The sequence below is a fragment of the Ranitomeya imitator genome, chromosome 2 (genome assembly GCF_032444005.1).
Source record: "Ranitomeya imitator isolate aRanImi1 chromosome 2, aRanImi1.pri, whole genome shotgun sequence".
NCBI classification, from domain to species: Eukaryota; Metazoa; Chordata; class Amphibia; order Anura; family Dendrobatidae; genus Ranitomeya; species Ranitomeya imitator.
Genome location: NC_091283.1, coordinates 381,817,006 through 381,831,899, shown reverse-complemented (window position 1 = coordinate 381,831,899; position 14,894 = coordinate 381,817,006). Strand labels below are relative to the sequence as shown.

General features: G+C 48.5%; 1 protein-coding gene across 2 annotated transcripts in view; it reads right to left on the bottom strand.

The window, feature by feature from the left end:
• LOC138664060 (zinc finger protein 665-like) overlaps nt 1-14,894 on the bottom strand; it is a 99,783-nt gene that overhangs the window by 35,689 nt on the left and 49,200 nt on the right. Inside the window, exon 1 of one of the 2 annotated variants that reach the window (XM_069750476.1) lies at nt 6,920-6,999. The exons of the other annotated variant lie outside the window; for it this stretch is intronic. The gene's annotated coding sequence lies outside the window, so the exon portion shown is untranslated. Of the gene's footprint in view, nt 1-6,919; nt 7,000-14,894 lie in introns of those variants that run through there. 2 annotated transcript variants of the gene reach the window in all.

Below are 14,894 nucleotides of genomic sequence, written 5' to 3'. Positions count from 1 at the left end.
CGTGATAATATGCGTCCTGTAAGTCGATGGTTGCCATGACGAAGTCTTGCCCTATTAAGGGTACTGTCGATCTGACGGACTCCATTCTGAATCTTCTGTAGGTTACATATTGATTCAGCGGTTTCAGATTGATTATCATCCGATGGGTTCCGTTTGGTTTCCTTATCAGAAATAGGCTGGAATAATGGCCCTTGTTTCTTTCGTCTTTTGGGACTGTGGAGATCACATTGTTGATTAAGAGATCTTCTATCCCAGTTATCAGGGTGGACTGTAGCTTCGGTGTTGATAACGTTGTAGTTTTCATTCTTTTTTGGGGATATGATATAAACTCTATTTTCATCCCCTCTTTGACCAATCTTAAGGTCCACTGATCCACACCGATCTCTTGCCAGACTGGGAGGAAGTTCGAAATCCGACCCCCCACTATGACGGCGTCATTGCTTTCTCTGGTTTTGGGGTTGTGAAAGAAAAAGATTCCTGTCTTTCCCTCCTTTCGGATAGCTCCAGCGACCTGTTTTACCCTTTCCTCTGTATTGAGGAGTATGCTCCTGCTGAGCGCGGAAGGGTCTTTTCCTAGGGTTTCTAGGTTCTGGTAAGGTCTTTTTCTTGTCTGAAGCCTTCTCCAAAAGGTCATCCAAGGCTGGTCCAAACATATACTTTCCTTTAAAAGGAATAGAACACAGCCTCATCTTGGAAGTCATATCCCCAGACCAGGATCTTAGCCAGAGTGCACGCCTTACCGAGTTTGACAGTGCGGAAGATCTCGCCGTCACTCTCACGGATTCTGCAGAAGCATCTGCTAAAAAGCCTGTTGCTTTCTGGAAGATAGGCAAGGAGGCCAGAATATCTTCTCTCGGAGTACCTGAGGACAAGTGCTCCTCTAGCTGCCCCAGCCAGCGATGCATCGATCTAGCCACGCAAGTGGATACGGAATTGATGTTCAGTAAAGACGCTGACGTTTCCCACGACTTCCTTAGTAGTCCGTCCATTTTACGTTCCAGAGGGTCTCTCAGTTGGGAGGCATCCTCGAATGGTAGCGTGGTCTTTTTGGCTACTCTGGCAATCTGGACGTCCACTTTTGGAACTTCAGACCAGCATGACGCTGTCTCAGCATCCACAGGAAATCTGTCTTTGATTTCTGCTGGAGTAGTCAGCTTCTTTTCTGGGGATTCCCACTCGTCCAGAACTAAATCCCGGATGTTTTGGTGAATAGGAAACACCTGACGCTTCCTAGAACGAAGTCCTCCAAACATCTCTTCTTGCACTGACTGGGCCGTCTTCTCTTCCTCAACCTCCATAGTTTTCCTTACAGCCGTAAGGAGTTCTTCTATATCAGATGAAGAGAAGTAGTATCTCTCTTGCTGGACAGTTTCAGAGTCCAGGGATAATTCACCCTCCTCTGGGGGTTCGTCCGACGTCTCTCCTTGAGAGTCCTCCTGCTCTTCCTCCTGTGGATTAAGTTTCCTTTTCTTAGCCTCAGGAGAGGCACTAGGAGATGGTGTAGGCTGGGAAAGAGTGGCCAGAGATGTTTTAATCTCCTGCTGGATTAAGGTCTTAATCTCTTCTATCAGGGATGGCTGTTCCTCTCTGATTATTTTGTCTGTGCATTCTTTGCACAATGATTTCTTGCATGAAGAGGACAGCTTCTTCATACAAACTGCGCATTTGCGGGAAGTTTTTGTTTTACTTCCTGATGTGGGTTCCTTGTCCCCCTAAAAAAGAAGGGGAGAAGGAATCATAAGACTACAACCCACATCAGGGAATGGACACCCTGGGCCAGATTACTTACTGGGGCCGGGATGGTGCTGGGATCTGCAAGAGCAGAGCGCGAGGCAGACGTCTCCATGATTTCACCACACTGTGGTCTTACCTGAGACGTCTTCTTGTCCGGGGCTCTTAAATAGGCGACCGGACACAGCACCTGTCCTCCTGTGAGAGGACCTCCTCCTCCAATGTCCGGATGTGGGGGGAGAACCCGCCGATATCCACGCTAACTGTCATGCGTTCCAGCGTGGAACGCAAAGGGAGCCTCCTGAGTACCGAAGCCGGCCGGCGTCTCACTTCCTGCCGCCGGCTTCAGACCGGAAGCCCTCATCGCGCGCACAGCGCTGGAGGAGGAGAGGGGCTGGAGAGCTCAGGGAGGCCTCCAGCCGAAGAATGCCGCCCAGACCTTGCCTTATCGGTGCGGACTGGTGGCGGAAGTCCTGAGTCCGGAGAGACTGGAGCAGCGCTCGGGGAAGAGAGGTAAGTCTGCTCCCCAGCTGCCCGGCATAGAATCTCTATTCCCCCCGGTGACCGCTGCCGGCACAGCACACCTGGGATGACCTCTTCATCCCTAGTAGGGACAGGAAAAAACACTGAGGGGAGGATGAGGGAGGGGTTATTTAACCTCTTGTCATTTCCTGTCCCTATTAGGAAAGGGGTAACATCCTCCAGGTGTGCTGTCGTGGGGGGTTACTAGAGAAAATGGAGACGCTACGAGTATCGGAAAATGGCACCATTTTTTTTTTTTTTAAGCAAAATTTGTAATTTTTTTCACCACTTAAGGTACCTTCACACTGAGCAACTTTTGAACGATAACGATAGCGATCCGTGACGTTGCAGAGTCCTGGATAGCGATCTCGTTCTGTTTGACACGCAGCAGCGATCAGGATCCTGCTGTGACATCACTGGTCGGAGCTAGAAGGCCAGAACTTTATTTTGTCGCTGGATCACCCACTGTCATCGCTGGATCGGCGTGTGTGACACCGATCCAGCGGTCTTCACTTGTAACCAGGGTAAACATCGGGGCCGCGCTTAGTAACCCGATGTTTACCCTGGTTACCATTGTAAATGTAAAAAAAAACAAAAAACTACATACTCACATTCCGGTGTCTGTCACGTCCCTCGCCGTCAGCTTCCCGCACTGACTGTGAGCGCTGGCCGTAAAGCACAGCGGTGATGTCACCGCTGTGCTCTGCTTTACGGCCGGCATGTAAGTATGTAGTGTTTTTTTTTTTTACATTTACAATGGTAACCAGGGTACATATCGGGTTACTAAGCGCGGCCCTGCACTTAGTAACCCGATGTTTACCCTGGTTACCCGGGGACTTTGGCATCGTGGGTCGCTGGAGAGCTGTCTATGTGACAGCTCTCCAGCGACCACACAACGACTTACCAACGATCACGGCCAGGTCGTATCGCTGGTCGTGATCGTTGGTAAATCGTTTAGTGTAACGGTACCTTTAGATAAAAAATAACCTAGTCATGTTAGGTGTCTATGGACTCGTAATGACCTGGAGAATCATAATGGCAGGTCAGTTTTAGCATTTAGTGACCCTAGCAAAAAAGCCAAGCAAAAAACATGTGTGGGATTGCACTTTTTTTGCAATTTCACCGCACTTGGAATTTTTTTCCCCGTTTTCTAGTACACAACATGGTAAAACCAGAGATGTCGTTCAAAAGTACAACTCGTCCCGCAAAAAACAAGCCCTCACATGGCCAAATTGACGGAAAAATAAAAAAGTTATGACTCTGGGAAGGAGGGGAGCGAAAAACGAACATGGAAAAACGGAAAATCCCAAGGTCATGAACGGGTTAAAAAATTTTTTTTTTTAAAGGTATGGGGTCATCCCGCCATTTTTGACAACGAGCCTTGCTAAAGCTCACAGCTGGAGGCTGCTTTTCTCATGTTGGTAAGGGGCAATTGATATAGGCCCCAGCCTAAAAACAGCCGCCTGCAGCTGCTCAGAAAAGGTGCATCTATTAGATGCACCTTTTCTGGCACTTTGCCTGGCTCTTCCCACTTGCCCTGTAGCGGTGGCAAGTGGGTAATATTTGTGTGAAAGGTGACATCAAGGTGTGAAAGGTGACATTAAGCCCACGGCTTAGTAATGGAGAGGCGTCTAAGACACCTATCCATTACTAAGCATATAGTTGTAATGTTAAATAAAGACAGGGCCAGAATAAAGTCCTTTATTTGAAAAAATTACACAGACACCTTTAATGTTCTAAATTAACCATACTTAATGCAACACCTAATTCCCCGAAGCCCTTGATCTCCTGTAATAAAAGTTAAATAATAAACCGACAATATACCATACCTGTCCGTCATTGTGTCTCACGCCGTAATCCATATCTGGGGAATATCCAGCTTTCAACCAGGACGGTGCCAAGGTGCGACCGTCCCGGCTGAAAACCACTGTTGAATGAGATGCTGAGAGCGCAGTATCATTCACCAGCAGTGACATCATCACGGCTGGACTGAACTGCAGTGATCTCAGGACCGTGGGAAAAAGTCGGTGATGATGGAATTCGCGCAGGCGCAGTAAATCAGACCTCTTTGTGCAGACAGACAGCGGCGGTCACATTAACACTGCGCATGCGCTCCTCCTGTACAAAGATTCGGTGGTCAGTGAATCAGCCAGCTGATCCTGGTGGCGGCATGTTCGCAACAGTTTTCCACTGGTGGTACCACGCAAGAGGCTGCGTACGGCGCATACAGTGTGTGTTTGTGTGTGGTGCGTACAGCGTATACAGTATGTGTGTGTCTGTGGTGCGAAGGTGTTCCGCTAGTGGTACCGCGCAAGAGGCTGGTACCACCAGCAGTTTCCATATTGAGACACTCATCACTTGGGTGTCCCAATATGGCAGTTGGTGAACTTCCGCCGCTTGGAATTCTGGGATCTGGACACATCTGGATGGAACAGGATGTGAAGACATTACAAGGTAAGTGTATATCAAGATAGATATATATATACTGGTGATATATATGGGACTGGTGATATATATACCGCCCTCACTGCAGAGTGCCCTGATAGGCTGCCGTCACACTAGCAGTATTTGGTCAGTATTTTACATCAGTATTTGTAAGCCAAAACCAAGAGTGGAACAATTAGAGGAAAAGTATAATAGACATACTTCACCACTGTATTTATCACCCACTCCTGGTTTTGGCTTACAAATACAAATTTTGATGTGAAATACTGACCAAATACTGATAGTGTGACGGCAGCCATAACCAGTATGATGGTGAGCCCACATCAAAGCCGGGACATGTCAGCTGTTTTGAACAGCTGACATGTGCCTGCAATAGGCACCGGCAGAATCGTGATCCACCTGCGCCTATTAACTAGTTAAATGGTGGTCAAACTCTGACAGCGGCATTTAACAAGTGCTTCCGGCCATTCGGCGGCTGGAAATGCGCGCACCATGACCCGTCACATGGTCGGGGGTCATCGGCATAACAACCAGAGGTCTCCTGCAGACCTGTATGGTTGTTGATGCCAGATGGTATGAGTGCCACCTTGTGGTCGGCGCTCATAGCAATGCTGTATTTCAGCTACATAGTGGCGATCTGAGCATTGCTCCTATGTAGCAGAGCCGATCAGGCTATTCCAGCTTTTAGCCTCCCATGGAGGCTATTGAAGCATGCCAAAATTAAAAAAAAAATGTTTTTAAAAATATATTAAAAAAAATATATATAAAAGTTTAAATCACCCACCTTTTGCCCTATTCAAAATAAAGCAATTTAAAAAAAAAAAAATCAAACCTACACATATTTGGTATTGGTGCGTTCAGAATAGCCTGATCTATCAATAAAAAAAAAGGATTAACCTGATCGACAAATGACGTAGCAAGAAAAAAGTCAAAACACTAGAATTAAGTTTTTTTGGTCGCCGTGATCAATAAAGAGGGATCAAAAGAACGTATCTGCACCAAAATGGTATCATTAAAAACGTCAGCTCAGCACACAAAAAATAAGCCCTCACACAACCACAGAAATGGAGACACTACGGGTAATGGAAAATTGCGCAATTTTTATTTTTTTTTTTACAAAGTTTGCAATTTTTTTTCACCACTTAGATAAAAAAGAACCTGCACATGTTAGGTGTCTATGAACTCCTAATGACCTGGAGAATCATAATGGTAGGTCAGTTTTAGCATTTAGTGAACCTAGCAAAAACGCCAAACAAAAAACAAGTGTGGGATTGCACTTTATTTTGCAATTTCACGGCACTTGGAATTTTTTCCCAATTTTCTAATACACGACATGGTAAAACCAATGGTGGTGTTCAAAAGTACAACTCGTCCCGCAAAAAATAAGCCCTCACATGGCCAAATTGACGGAAAAATATGAGTTATGGCTCTGGGAAGGAGGGGAGTGAAAAACAAAAAAACTGGGGTCATAAAGGGGCTAAGGCTGGGGTCACATTACGTTTTGGTCAGAGCGCTAACGGACAGCGTTGCACGGCGAAATTAACGCCATGCAACGCGTCCGTTAGCGCTCCCATTGCCCGCAATGTACCAGCGCATTGCTAGCGCGTGTCATTTTCGGCACGCGCTAGCGACGCGCCGGTCTTTTGTAGCGCGCCTCGGACGCTGCTTGCAGCGTCCGCGGCGCGCCCGAGGTCCGTTCCCCGCTCTCGCAGATCGGGGATCTGCGAGAGCGGGGACGTTAACGCAACCCCGAAACGCGACCCTTTAAAAACATTGCGTTAGCGCAATCCGCTAGCGCTAAACGGATTGCACTAACACAATGTGACCCTAGCCTAAAATACGGTACATTACATGCACCTAAACACACATTTAATAAATAAAAAAGTTAGTGGGAGGATTCTTTAAAAACTTGAACAATAAAAAAGCAAGAAATCATTACATTTATAGAATTATACAACTTAATTCCTCTTCAAGAAAACCCTCCTGTACCATCAATTCTTCCTGCATCTCATTATGCTCCTCCCTGCAGACCCCCATTCTGTAATGAGGGGACTAGAATGGAGTCGGTGAGGATCCGGGAATCAGCGCCACTCTGGTCCTGTCAGTGGTGAGCTGTCTACAGGAAACACTGGAGGCTACTCCTGTGAGGACCTCACTCCAGCGACTCCATTCTAGTCACAACCATACTGCCGCCCAGTAATGGGGAATCTCCAGCACCTACCTCCACCTGCAGAGCCGCACACCACATATATGGCTGTTCTGTGCGCACAGGACCTGTGATGAGGTCACAGGAGGGGAGGAGTCAGGGGTCACATGATCAGGGGCCTCAGTGTATGCAGGACTCTGCTGTGCTGGTTGTCATGGTGCTGGATGAGGGGAAGTTTCTGTGTGGGGTCAGGAGGGGTTTACAGGGTGGATGTAGCAGAGCCCTGTGTTCGGGGTGTATGGAGCAGGGCCACGTGTGTCCGAGGTGTACAGTGTTCGAGGAGTACGGAGCGGAGCCGCATGTGTACGAGGTGTACGGAGCAGAGCCACGTGTGTCCGAGGTGTACAGTGTTCGAGGAGTACGGAGCGGAGCCGCATGTGTACGAGGTGTATGGAGAGGAGCCATGTGTGTACGAGGTGTACGGAGCGAAGCCATGCATGTGCGGAGCGGGCCTGTGTGTGTACGAGGTGTACAGTGTTCGAGGAGTACGGAGCGGAGTTGCATGTGTACGGAGCAGAGCCGTGTATGTACAAGGTGTAAGGAATGGAGTCGTGTATGTACGAGGTGTTTGGAATGGAGCCATGCGTGTGCGAAGTGGAGACGTGTGTACGAGGTGTAAGGAGCAGAGGAGCCATGTGTGTACGAGGCGTACAGAGCGGAGCCATGTGTGTACGAGGTGTACGGAGCGGAGCTGTGTGTTTACAAGGTGTACGGAATAGAGTCGTGTGTGTACGAGTTGTACGGAACGGAGCTATGGGTGCACGTGGTGTACCAAGCGAAACCGTGCGTGCTTGTGGCGTGCAGACGGAGTGGAGCTGTGCGTGTACGACGTGTATGGAGCAGAGCAGTGTGTGTACAAGGTGTACGGAGCGGAGCCGTGTGTGTACGAGGTGTACGGAGCAGAGGAGCCATGTGTGTACGAGGTGTACGGAGCGGAGCTGTGGGTGTACGAGGTGTACCGAGCGGAGCCATGTGTGTGCAAGGTGTACAGAGCAGAGCCGTGTGTGTACGAGGTGTACGGAGCAGAGGAGCCGTGTGTGTACGAGGTGTACGGAGCGAAGCCGTGTGTGTACGAGGTGTACGGAGCGGAGCCGTGTGTGTGCGAGGTGTATGGAGCAGAGGAGCCATGTGTGTACGAGGTGTAGAGAGCGGAGCCGTGTGTGTACAAGGTGTACGGAATGGAGTCGTGTGTGTATGAGGTGTACAGAGCTGAGCCGTGTGTGTGTGAGGTGTATGGAACGGAGCTGTGTGTGCATGTGGTGTACCAAGCGAAACCGTGCGTGCTTGTGGCGTGCAGATGGAGTGGAGCCGTGCGTGTACGGAACAGAGCCGTGTGTGTACGGATCGGAGCCGTGTGCAGGGCCGTATTTGCTACAAGGCACTTGAGGGCATGTGCCTGGGGGCCGGCGGCACCTGAGCAAGGTTTTTTTCTCTAGTATCCACCACGACAGCACACCTGGAGGATGTTACCCCTTTCCTAATAGGGACAGGAAATGACAAGAGGTTAAATAACCCCTCCCTCATCCTCCCCCTCAGTGTTTTTTCCTGTCCCTACTAGGGATGAAGAGGTCATCCCAGGTGTGCTGTGCCGGCAGCGGTCACCAGGGGGGAAAGAGATTTTTACGCCGGGCAGCTGGGGAGCAGACTTACCTCTCTTCCCCGAGCGCTGCTCCCGTCTCCTCTGGACTCGGGACTTCCGCCACCAGTCCGCACCTACAGGGCAAGGTCTGGGCGGCATTCTTCGGCTGGAGGCCTCTCTGAGCTCTCCAGCCCCTCTCCTCCAGCGCTGTGCGCGTGTTGAGGACTTCCGGTCTGAAGCCGGCGGCAGGAAGTGACGTCAGACGCCGGCTTCAGTATTCAGGAAGCTCCTTTGTGTTCCACGCTGGAACGCATGCCAGATGGCGTGGATGTCGGCGGCCTTCCTCCCCCCACATCCGGACATTGGAGGAGGAGGTCCTCTCACAGGAGGACAGGTGCTGTGTCCGGTCACCTATTTAAGAGCCCCGGACAAGAAGACGTCTCAGGTAAGACCACTGTGTGGTGAAAATCATGGAGACGTCTGCCTTGCAGATCCCAGCACCATCCCGGCCCCAGTAAGTAATCTGGCCCAGGGTGTCCACTCCCTGATGCGGGTTGCAATCTTATGATTCCTTCTCCCCTTTATTTCAGGGGGACAAGGAACCCGCATCAGGAGGCAGATCCAAAGCTGCACGCAAATGTGCTGTCTGTGCAAAAAACTGTCCTCTTCATACAAGAAGACATTGTGCAAAGAGTGCACAGAAAAAATTGTTAGAGAAGAGCAGCCATCTCTAATGGAAGAGATTAAAGGCTTGATCCGGCACGAGATCAGAAGCTCTCTGGCCATACTCTCCCAACCCACTCCCTCCCCCAGTACTCCTCCGGAGGCTAAGAAAAGAAAGCTTAATCCAGAGCATGAAAGGCATGAGGAATCTCAAGGGGGAGAGGTCGGATGAACCTCCAGAGGAAGGTGAAATATCCTTAGACTCAGAGGCTTCTCAGCAAGAGAGATACTACTTCTCCTCCAGTGACATAGAAGAACTCCTCACAGCAGTGAGGAAGACTATGGAGATTGAAGAAGAGAAGACGGCTCAGTCAGTACAAGATGAGATGTTCGGGGGTCTTCGTTCTAAGAAGAAACAGGTATTTCCCATTCACAAAAATATCCTTGATTTAGTTCTAGAAGAATGGGAAACTCCGGAAAAGAGGTTGACCACCCCAGCAGAAATTAAGGATCGGTTTCCGGTAGATGACGAAACTGCTTCATGCTGTTCGGAGATTCCTAAGGTGGATATCCAGATCGCTAGGGTAGCTAAGAAAACCACGCTACCATTTGAAGATGCCTCCCAGTTGAAGGACCCTCTGGAGCGTAAGATGGACAGGCTGCTAAGAAAGTCATGGGAGACGTCAGCATCCTTACTTAACATAAATTCGGTATCTACCTGTGTGGCTAGATCAATGCACCGCTGGCTGGGTCAATTAGAGGAACACCTGTCTTCAGGCACTCCCAGAGAGGAGATCCTGGCCTCTCTACCTATCTTCCAGAAAGCGACAGGATTTCTAGTGGATGCCTCAGCTGAGTCCGTGAGGGTGGCAGAAAGGTCATCAGGATTGTCAAATTCCGTAAGACGAGCACTCTGGCTGAAATCATGGTCTGAGGACATGACCTTGACGATGAGGCTCTGTTCGATTCCTTTTAAAGGGAATTATATGTTTGGGCCAGCCCTGGATGATCTACTGGAGAAGGCTTCAGATAAAAAGAAGACATTGCCAGAACCTAGAAACCCTAGGAAAAGACCCTTTCGCTCTCAACAAGAGCATACTCATCAATACAGAGGCAAGGGTAAGACAGGGCGCTGGAGTTACCCAAAAGGAGGGAGAGACAGAAATCTCTTTCTTTCCCAGCCCCAAAATCAGTGAAAACAATGACGCCACCAGGGTAGGGGGTCATATCTCAAACTTCCTCCCATACTGGCAAGCAATCTGCTCAGACCAATGGACGTTAACATCAGTCAGAGACGGAATAAAAATAGAGTTGATATCATATCCTCAAAAGATGTCAAGAACAACATCTTTAGCTACACCAAAGCTACAATCCATATTGATAGCGGGAGTACAAGATCTTTTGGACAACAAGGTGATCTCCTCAGTCCCGGAGGACGAGAAGAACAGAGGACATTATTCAAATTTGTTTCTAATAAAGAACCCAAATGGGTCCCATCGAATAATAATCAACCTAAAACCTCTGAATCAATATGTCGCCTACAGAAGGTTCAAGATGGAATCAGTAAGGTCCACAGTACCCCTCATAGGACAAGATTTCGTCATGGCGACGATAGATCTACAGGACGCGTATTACCACGTCCCAATCAATCCAACTTATCGAAAATTCCTAAGATTTGCAGTCGCCAGGGGAAAAGACATAGACCATTTTCAGTTCAATGTCCTCCTGTTTGGGCTATCCTCAGCCCCGAGGATCTTCACGAAGATCATGTCTGAAGTAATGGCCTACATCAGAGGTCAACGAATATGCATAATTCCATACCTCGACGACCTACTGATAGTGGCCCCCTCAGTTCCCACTCTTCAAGAACACCTTCAGAGGGTAGTCCAGATCTTATCGTCCCTAGGCTGGATAGTGAACCACAAGAAATCGGAGATGGTTCCATCAACAACAAAGGTCTTTTTAGGGGTCTTACTGGATTCTCGCAGCCAAACATCTTTTTTACCAGAACAAAAACGGACCTTGCTTACAGCAAAGATCAGAACGTTGCGGGACAAGAAGATAACTTCTCTAAGATGGGCCATGTCGGTTCTCGGGACCATGACATCATGCATCCAGATGGTGTCATGGGCACAAGCCCACACCAGAGTACTCCAGACTCATATTCTGTCAAATTGGGACGGATCCCCAGATTCTCTGGACAGAAAGATCAAAATACCACCGCACGTAAAGTCATCTTTGATGTGGTGGCTACAAAAGGAAAACCTACTCAAAGGAGTTCCCTGGTCGCAGGATCCAGCAATCTCTATAACAGTAGATGCCAGCGAAAGAGGTTGGGGAGCTACGGTAGCCCAACACATATTTCAAGGGAACTGGCCAAACGAGAAGTCAACGATCCTCGAACTTCAGAGAATTAAAAGCTGTGGAGGAAGTCCTCAAAGCAGCGGTAACTCTTGTTCAGAATTCCCATATCAAGATCTACTCGGACAACATGACAACAGTTGCCCATCTTCGTCATCAGGGAAGTACAAGACATGAGGATCTAAAGGCCATATCAGCCAGAATATTTTCCTGGGCCGAAGAACATGTTCTCTCACTTTCTGCCCTGCACATAAGAGGGGAAATAAATATACAGGCCGACTTCCTGAGCAGAGAAAAGACCAACCATGGACATTCTCACTGGCCTACGCTTTTCCTCCATTACCAATTCTACCAAGGGTCCTACAGAAGATAAGGACAGAAAGGGTCAGTGTAATCTTAGTAGCTCCATTTTGGCCCAAAAGAAGTTGGTTTGGGTCCCTCATCAGCCTAAAAGTAGATGGACCAATGGCACTACCTCCAATCAAGAACCTCCTCTATCAGGGGCCAATACTTCATCCAGACCCCGAGAGATTACACCTGAATGCCTGGCTTCTGAATTCTCAATTCTGAGGACCAGAGGGCTATCAAAGAAGGTCATTAGTACGCTACAGAAAAGCCGGAAGACCGTTACCAATTCCATTTATCAGAAAATATGGAAAACCTATATCACATGGAGTGCTCCTGAACGGCCCAACCCAGACAGGCCGAACTTAGCCAGAATCCTGGATTTTTTACAAGATGGACTAGAAAAAGGTCTCAAACCCAGCACCCTCAAGGTACAGGTGGCGGCACTGAGCTCGTATTTTGACCAACCTCTAGCCGAACACAGATGGATAAGAAGGTTTATGATGGCAGCATCCCGCATATCTCCAAGATCCATTAATATAGTCCCATCTTGGGACCTCAATATAGTCCTGAAGGGACTTACACTTCCACCTTTCGAACCTTTGTCATCAATAGCAATGGATAGACTCATCTGGAAAACCACCTTCCTGATAGCCATAACTACTGCCAGGAGAGTAGGTGAACTACAGGCCCTGTCAATCAATGAACCCTACATGAGGATTCTACAAGATAGGCTTATTCTGCGATTGGATCCATCCTTTCTCCCAAAAGTCGTCTCTGACTTTCATAAGTCACAGGAGATAATTCTCCCTTCCTTTTACCAAGAACCAAAAAATGAAGAAGAACAACAGTTCCATACTTTAGACGTTCGAAGAACGGTACTTTATTACCTTCAAATTTCAGATAAAATTAGGAAGGATCAGAATTTATTTATCCATCTTCATGGGCAGAATAAGGGAAAGAAGACTTCCAAATCTACAATTGCCAATTGGATCAAGAGAGCAATCTTGGAGGCCTATCAGATCCAAGGCCTTCCACCGCCAGAAAAATTCACAGCTCATTCTACCAGAGCAACAGCTGTCTCCTGGGCCGAGAAAGCCAGTGCTTCCATTGAGCAAATATGCAGAGCTGCTACGTGGTCCTCGGTCCATACATTTTCCAAACATTACAGGCTAGACCTGATGTCAAAGGAGGACTTGGCCTTCGGAGAAAAAGTCCTTGGGGCTATTGTCCCTCCCTAATAGATTACTCTTGGGTACTGCTCCAGGTGTGCTGTCGTGGTGGTTACTAGAGAAAATAGAATTATTCTTACCGTTAATTCGGCTGCTAGTAACTCACCACGACAGCAGGAGTAATCCATCCCTATGCTTGATATACGTTCTGAAAAGAATAAATATAATTTGAAGCATTCCTTCTCCTGTGGTCCTTTATAATAACACTGAGGGGGAGGATGAGGAAGGGGTTATTTAACCTCTTGTCATTTCCTGTCCCTATTAGGAAAGGGGTAACATCCTCCAGGTGTGCTGTCGTGGTGAGTTACTAGAAACCGAATTAACGGTAAGAATTCTATTTTTTTTTTTGTCCGGGAGTCAGCCCTCCCACCCACCTCAGTCTTCCGGCTGCTGTGGGGGTCTCAGATCCTGCGGTGTCACCGCTGTGGAGGGCTAGGCACTTCTGAGGAGGAGTGAGGACGTCACATCAAGATCCCGCAGAGACCCGGGAAGCTATATCGCTACTGTGAGCAGTGATTACCAGGTCCAGCGGGGGGATGTCTGTGCACAGTGCAGCACAGTCAGTGAGGCAGGGACTGAGGGTGTGCACAGTGCAGGGATGCGATACCTTGCATTGCACTATGATGGAGCCCAGGAGCTGCCCAGCTGAGAGCTGAGGACGTGGCAGCAGAGGGGGAGACACATGAGGGTCTGCTACCCAAAACCCAGACCTGGCTGCAGTATTGCATATGGGATGGGATATGGGGCAAGATTTTGGGCTGCCTTGAAAAACGCCGACACAAACGGACAGACACGCATCCGTAGCTGTTCGAGTCAAATAACATGGATGTCTATGAAGACAGATCTGTACAGATCTGTGAAAAAACGAATCCATGAAACATCCGTTTTGCTGTACTGAGCATGCTCAGAAGCAAGGTACAGCTCCTCCCAGCCCTATCTCTGGTGACTGATAACGGATCCATTAAAAAAAACGGTCCGTGGACATACGTTGGCACAGATCAGTGCCTGTCCAGGGAGTCCTGGAAATTCAAGGATTCAAACAGATTGGAAAATATGATACTGTGAAAGCAGCCTTAGCAGGCAAAGTTACAAGTTAGCATATCACCTTTCTTTGATATCACCTTCACAGTTCTTGCATTTATTGAACTTGTGAGTTTTTGGATAGTTTCTGTTTGTATTTCTTTGCAGGATGTCAGAATTGACTCCCAGAGCTGCTGTTTTGATGGTTACTGCCTCCCATCATCTTAGAGTTTCGGCTCAAAGGGAATCTGTCACCTCATTTTTCGCATATAAGCTGCGGCCACCGCCATTAGGGTCTTTTCTACAGCATTCTATAATGCTGTAGATAAACCCCCGATGTAATCTGAAAGATAAGAAAAACAAGTTATATTATACTCACCCAGGGGCGGTCCGCTGCTGTCTGGGTCCGATGGGTATCGCAGGTCCGAGTCCGGCGCCTCCCATTTTCATACGATGTTGTCATCCTCCTTGCTTCCTGCTGCGGCTCCTGCGCAGGTGTACTGACCTGCCCTGTTGAGGGCGGAGTAAAGTACTGCAGTGCGCAGGCGCTGGGCATCTGAGCTTTCCCGGCGCCTGCGCACTACAGTACTTTAATCTGCCCTCAACAGGGCAGAGAATTACGCTTGTGCATGAGCCGCGACAGAAGCAAGGAAGAGGACGTCATCGCATGAAGATGGGAGGCCCCGAACCTGCGACGTTCAGAGGCCCCCGACCGCATATATGTGAAAAATGAGGTGACAGATTCCCTTTAAAGGTACTTCAAAGTTTCTGAATAGGGTTGAGATCGGGG